Here is a 7,149-nt window from a genome sequence, read left to right as displayed (position 1 = left end):
ATATACTATAAAGTGTGATGTATATGATATCATTAGAGATGGCCAGCAGTGCGGGCCAATCCAGCCCAGCCCACCTCGTGGCCCGTGAAAGCCCAATCCAACCCAACTCGAACCGTGAAATTGGTGGGTGGGTTGTGGGCCAGATTTCTTGAGCCCAGCCCACTAAAGCCCGCTACTTAAACCGCCCAACCCGGACCACGAAATCGGTACAGCCCGACCCATGAAACGGACCAGCCCATTCCAAGTAAATATTGAACCAAATTGTGTATATTTTAATCAAATTGTATATATTTTAATTAAATTGCATATATTAATATAATTCAATCAAATTTTAAAATAATGAAATTATTCATTAATATTAATAATTGTATATATTTTAATTCATTTTAAAGATTTATGTAATAATAATGAATAATTTTAACGGTTAAATAATTTTGAGAAAAACAATTCTCATGTCGGTCCGCCAGCCTGCTAGACCCACGAACTGCCATAATCGTCTCTCGAACCGTGGAAACTGGTAACAGACCGGTGTGTGCCAAGATTTTTCAGCCTGCGAACCAGCCCGCCCAACCCATGAATTTCACGGTCTGGTCCTAGGCCTTGAAATCTCATCCTAGCCCGCTACGGCCCGCGGTCCGGCCCGTCCAGCCCACACCAGTGGCCATCACTAGATATCATGAATGTTATATGTGAATTATGAAAGTGATGTGTATCTTATGTATATTATTTATGATTTAGGGTGTTGTTCGGAAATATTGATATATGCAAGTTTCATAAAATGCGAATTGTTCTGCTGGCTTGGAGTTATGAACTGAACTGGTAAATGCGCAAGTTATAGGTGGAGGAATTCTCTTTACGATGTAAAGGACCAAGAGTGGTCGAATGTTAATATTCATGTTCTGTCCAAACCCTATACTTGCCAATGAACTAAGATCACGTAAATGGTCCTTGCCGGTAGATTATTCAATGTTATGTTTTCTTTTAGTATTTTCGAGCAATAACCACAATGACGTTGTCTGTGCCAGTGTGAAAAAATGTTTACGAACCAAAACCGTTTTTACGGGCTATAGTAAAGTTACTGAGTATTTCACTCATTTTAGGTTACTTTTCTATGTTTTTTTTCTCTATTTTATGTAATTATTCAAGTATTTATGAAGATAGCCCAAGTTCAGTTGGGACATAGATGCTCCAGATGGATTATGCTGAAGTGACTCTATATAATTTGGGATTTTTATCATACTATGTATTATGAGTAACCATTATTACTCTAGTTAAGAGTTTGTATATTTTTAAAAACCGTTTTAAGACTGTTATTTTATTTATGGGTCCATAATCCACATCTTAAGTTCCGTTTTCATTGCCAATTATGAGTAATTAAGGTTATAAATCTTCGGGGTGTTACATTAAAAGGGTCATTATACGAATTAAAGGAGATCTTTAGATAATGGGTCACTTCATGTCTTAAAGGGGTCACTCGTATCATAAGTGATCCCTTTACAACAAGTTATCCTACTATAAATTATGATAAGACAGTTTTATATTAGACTTAAGACTTCTCAAAGGACAAAAGATGTTTAAGAAGCTATAGTAAAAAAATTTCTTAATGTTTAAACGAATATACATATGTTACTTTTTTTTATTATTAGAAAAGATAATTGGTCCGAAGACCAACTCCTGCTAGGCTACTAGCGTGCAGCGCACACCAGCTCAAAGGCTATGTACAAGGCTAAATAACCCAAAATTAAATATCCAATATATTATTGGGATGAAGATTCGAACCCTAAACAATATCCTATAATTCAGGATGGTATTATAGAGAGCTACCATCTCTCCCTCATATATATATATATATATATATATTATATATATATATATATATATATATATATATATATATATATATGTTACCTATGGTTATCTGTTATTGTATTTTAAGTATAACTGTATAAATGAGTCTGAATGTCAGATAAGTTTGGTTATTAAGATCATGAATTAAGTTGTTAGAAGTGGTACAACTGCCATTGCCTTTATCTGATATTGCCAATAATCACATGAGTAGAATTTTTTTTAATGCACTTTGTTGTGCAAAAGTTGTTTTAATTATTGCATGGTGGAGCACCAACCCCACGTTTTTCCTAAAGCTTGCAAATGATTACTTTGTCTCCAAAACCCTTGAAAGGAATCTTCTTGTTATTTTATTTCATTTTTTAAAAAAAAATATATGAAGCGAATCTAGAATAAATTAATTCGAATTTGGGTAAAACCATTTCAATTATTGAGACAAGTTTTTGCCAAGTTCATTTTACATTTACAGTTATCAATTTTTGTGTAATTGTTTGGTTGAAATCATTTTAATTATTAAAACAAGTTTTTGCCAAGTTCATTTTCATGTATAGCTATCAGTTTATGCATAGTTATTCAGTTTGTAAATATTTCATATTAGTTTATGCATATTATATATCTATTTATTAATTTATACGTATTTTCTATCAATTTATGTATATTTCATGGCATCAATCTTTACATTTGGGGTTTATTATTTACCGTCCGTATTTTCTAAACATCGTCTGTATTTTGATCTGTATTTTGTATTCATTTTTTAAAAAAAATTCTACCTAAAAGTATTAAATTTTCAGATTTTTTTAGTACGTATTTAACCAACTTTTACCTAAAATAAAATTTTGATTGATTCCATCAAATACCTGTAAAAATCAAGAAATCTTATAACAGGGGAGGAGGAAGGGAGAAAGAAGAAGAAGAAGAAGAAGAAGCAGAAGGGGTGGGGACTTCACATGGGGGGAGGATCTACCAACGGAGGGGTTGGGGGATTGGGCGGAGCGAAGGGAAAGGAAAAGGGGTGGGGGCGAGGGAGGGAAGGGAGAGAGGATAGGGGGTCAGCAAGGGAGAAAGGAGGTGGATGGTGGGGGGCTGCGGCTAGCAGGAGGTATAGGGAGGGGTGGGGGCTGAAGAGGTAGGGGTGGGCTATAGGGGTGGGGTTGGCATGGTGGGGTGAGGTGGGCTGCAAGGGTTGGGGGCTGTTGGGAGTGGGGTTGGTGGATAGAGTGGGGTGGGGGGTCGGTAGGAGGTGGTGGTTACGGAGGAAAAAGAAGTAAAGGAGGGAGAAAGAATAAAAAAAGACCGTACAAATACGGACGCCAACTAAGATGATAGTCACATATTTGTAAGAATCAAGGTAGGCCTTATTGGTTGGAGCTTCTTCCATGCATGTGACAAAAGTTTGATTTTAACCCCTTGCAAAGTGTGATCCTCGAATTTTCCTCCACTTATGCAAGGATATTATATTACCTTATTAAAAAAATCGTAGAATTAGGGTTGGCCTAATTGGTTAGAGGATATCTTTCTATTATGTGACATAATTTATTTGACTCCTGTTCCTAATTCTAAATGATCTTTATCCTTCCAATCTCCCCCCTTACAAGGGATCCTCAATTTGCCTCCCACTTGTAAGGTGATTTTCATCTTAACTTTACAAAAAAGGGAAAATTGACACTATGAGCCTCAACTATGAGTGATTGTCTTTAATAAATCCTAACTATAAGTTCTCTAATAGCAGGCCCAATTATGTCATGACTCCCTTTTGCGTGTACCAAGTTTATCAACGACTAGCTGAGACATTCATTTATGCGATGGGTCCCACTTTTAATGAAGTGAACATTTCATTTCTTTTTGAAAAACAATTAACCCCGAAAACTAACACACACCTTTGTCTTTTTCCCTCCATTCTTTTGGAATCAAGTAATCAACCCATTAAAGTCTATTGATCACTAGTCAACGCCATAACCATTAATATCTGGTTAAACTCACTATTATTCCTTCACTTGTTAGCGCTATCAACAAACGCTTCATACTTCACCTCTAACACGACTACACGAGTTTCCTAAAATACCATTCACCTTCTTAATAAGTTGTAACTAGATATAAATTGGAGGAACTATTATCATAATTTTTTTAGAGCGGGTGCCATCTAACTTAATTAACAAAGTCTTATAGAGATGATATTCAAAAAAGTGAGATTGAATCCTGTCTATATAAACAAAACAATAGGATATACAACAAGCCTAGATCGTTGAGTACTTGGTCGTCTATTCAGTATTCACATTTTACAATCACAAGTCACAATAAGTCATAAGAATTGGTGAATTTTCCATTCTCCTTAACGATGAAGTTTAGGTTCAATTCCTGTTCCAAATATTTGCTCGAGATTCAAGGAGAAGGAGGGATTAGGGGCATATGGCTTATAATCACTATTATATATGTGTAGGAGGGAGGAAGATGGTGTTCCTCGATCTTACAAAAAGTCCGATGTACCATTAATGAATTTAAATTGTCATGTATATTAAAATAATCTTTTCTTTTTCCTACTTTTCATATATGAACAAGCTAAACGAAATTAAATTTGAAATTTCAATTAAATATTAAATCAAGGAGAATGATTTACTCTTATTACATGTGCGCGAAAAACTCTAATAAAAAATTAAATTGACAATATAATTTGATTGGCACAATCAGAAGAAAAAATAAAAACTTGAATATCATATTACTAATTATACTGATAATACTCTATTATATAAATCAAACTCGTCTACTTTATCTCTATTATATAAGGGAAAGGGGGAGCAATGGTGTCCCCTTACATATTTACTTAATTGTCCCTCCACAACAAAAATATTACATTACAAATACAACCACTAGCAGTTATTCTAAATACCAATTCCATACATACACTTGCCAAAAAAAAATCAATCAAATCTCCATTAAACCCGATCAACTCATACAAAGATCAATCACATAAACTTGCCAATAAAAAAGATTAATCATCAAGAACTTACCAAACATTACTACCAAAAATACACATGTTATTTTCATTACAAAGACAACTGAAATTCAAACTCAAATTTTTTTTTTCATAACACAAACTCCAAAAAAAAAATCAGTTCTCCTCATAGATTAGAGCTTCACGACATTCTCAAACTTGCGTATACTTCATTGTTAATCAGGTACATAGTTCGTTATTGAAAATAAAAGTATGTGTAATGCTTTATGTTTAGTAAATCTTAAGAATATGTACCACACTCGAGTAAATTTAAACTCAAATTACAATAAATCTTACGAACATGTGTTATGTTAGATTTTTTAAAAAAAAAAATCAAATTACAATTTATGTAAATTTTCATTCAAATATATTTAAAATTAAAATTAAAATTACATCAGAATTGGTCAGAAAAAAATCGTCAAAAATAACTTTGAATTTGTGCCCATAAATTTAAAATAATTGAGAAAATAATTTTTAACTCGAATTGTTTTTTGTGCCCAGATACTAAAATGAATTTGAGAAAAAAAATACTTCAACCCAGATATTAAAATCAAAAATTTGTGCGCATAATTGAATTTCAGCCCATCAACTCGATATTCAAAAATACCTTATCGACGACATGAAGAGCAATGCCATGACTGTCAAATCGAGGTCGAATGATGACGATATCATAATCCAAGGTCTCAAGAGAGTGGACTCGATGACTGTAAAGCTGAACTTGCGCGAGAACTCACTGAGCTCAGTGCTTCTCTTTGAAGTCCACAAAATCGGAGATTGAGAGGTTTATCTAAGAATGCGCAGAACTCGAGTGTTTGTGGTTTGATTTGGGGGATATTGAGGAAGATGATGAAAATAAAGGAGAAAGAAAGTGAGGAATTCATTGTTTTAGTTGAATTGAGAGAGAAAATAATTGCGTGAAACGGAGAGAGATGGGTGGAAATTGGGGGAGTAGCTAAGAATTGGAGAGAGATCAGAGAGAGAAATGACTACATTATCTTTGTCTCTTTTCATGGTCCCTGGGCTGTTTAGAGCTTTGACAAAAAACATAAGTTAAGGATGCAATTTCATTACTTATACTTATTGATTACAGTGTTTTTGAATATTATTTGTAAGTATTAAATTCTTTATTATTCACATAATGAAGGTGAACTTAGATACGAAACCTTCGTTTTTTGATTTGTTTTACTATTGAATAATTATTTCACCTAAAATATCGCCGCACGCATAGCGTGCATAAAAAACTAGTTCATATTTAACGATTGGACACAAATTTTTGACTTTATTTGAGCATTAGCTTTCTTCTACTTTACATTTTCTTCTCTTAATACTATATTTGAATAACTAAAAAAACCAAAAAAAAACATTAATTTAGGAAAAACATCTTTAAAATGTTAAAAATAATTATAGATGTTTTTCGATTTTTTTTTTTGTTAGACTGATTAATAACTAATTGAGAAAAAATATAGTTAATACAACACAACACTTTTAATATACAAAAAAAATATGCTAAGAGGCTTCAAAATAAGGTTTCTTTATTCGTTTTTGTTTATCGTTGGATGAACTGCATTGCGGATATTGACCCCAAAAAAGAAACGGTATGTAGTTGCCTAGCCGAGGAACTTAAGGCCGACATACAGAGCGCGGTCCTAGAGTTCAAAACAATATCTAATTCCAAAATTGATTTCGTCGTCCAGTAACTACAAGCCTACAACTGTCTTTTCTACTTTACATTTTTTCTTCTCTCAATACTATATTTGAATAACTAAAAAAACGAATGAAACATTAGTTTAGAAAAAACGTCTTTAAAAAGTTAAAAATAATTATAAATGTCTGTTGGAATAATTTTTTTTGTAACACTAATAAATAACTAATTGAGAAAAAAATAGTTAATATAACACACCCCCATAACGTACAAAAAAAATGCTAATAGACTTCTAAATAAGGTTTTTTTATTCGGTTTTGTTTATCGTTGGATGAACTCCATTGCGGATATTGACCCAAAAAAAGAAACGATATATAGTTGCCTAGTCGAGGAGCTTGAGGCCGACATACAGAGTGCGGTCCCAGAGTTCAAGACGATGTCCAATTCCAAAATCCATTTCGTTGTCCAGTAGTTATAACTGTCTTTTCTACTTTACATTTTCTTCTCTCAATACTATGTTTGAATAACTAAAAAAACCAACGAAACATTAATTTAGAAAAGGCGTCTTGCAAAAGTTAAAATTACTTATAAATGTCTGTTCGAATAATTTTTTTTGTAACACTAATAAATAACTAATTGAGAAAAAAAAATAGTTAATATAAACACCCCTATA

This window comes from Beta vulgaris, chromosome 1 (genome assembly GCF_026745355.1).
Source record: "Beta vulgaris subsp. vulgaris cultivar EL10 chromosome 1, EL10.2, whole genome shotgun sequence".
NCBI classification, from domain to species: Eukaryota; Viridiplantae; Streptophyta; class Magnoliopsida; order Caryophyllales; family Amaranthaceae; genus Beta; species Beta vulgaris.
The sequence above is the reverse complement of the archived record's forward strand: the minus strand, read 5'-3'. Positions refer to the sequence as shown.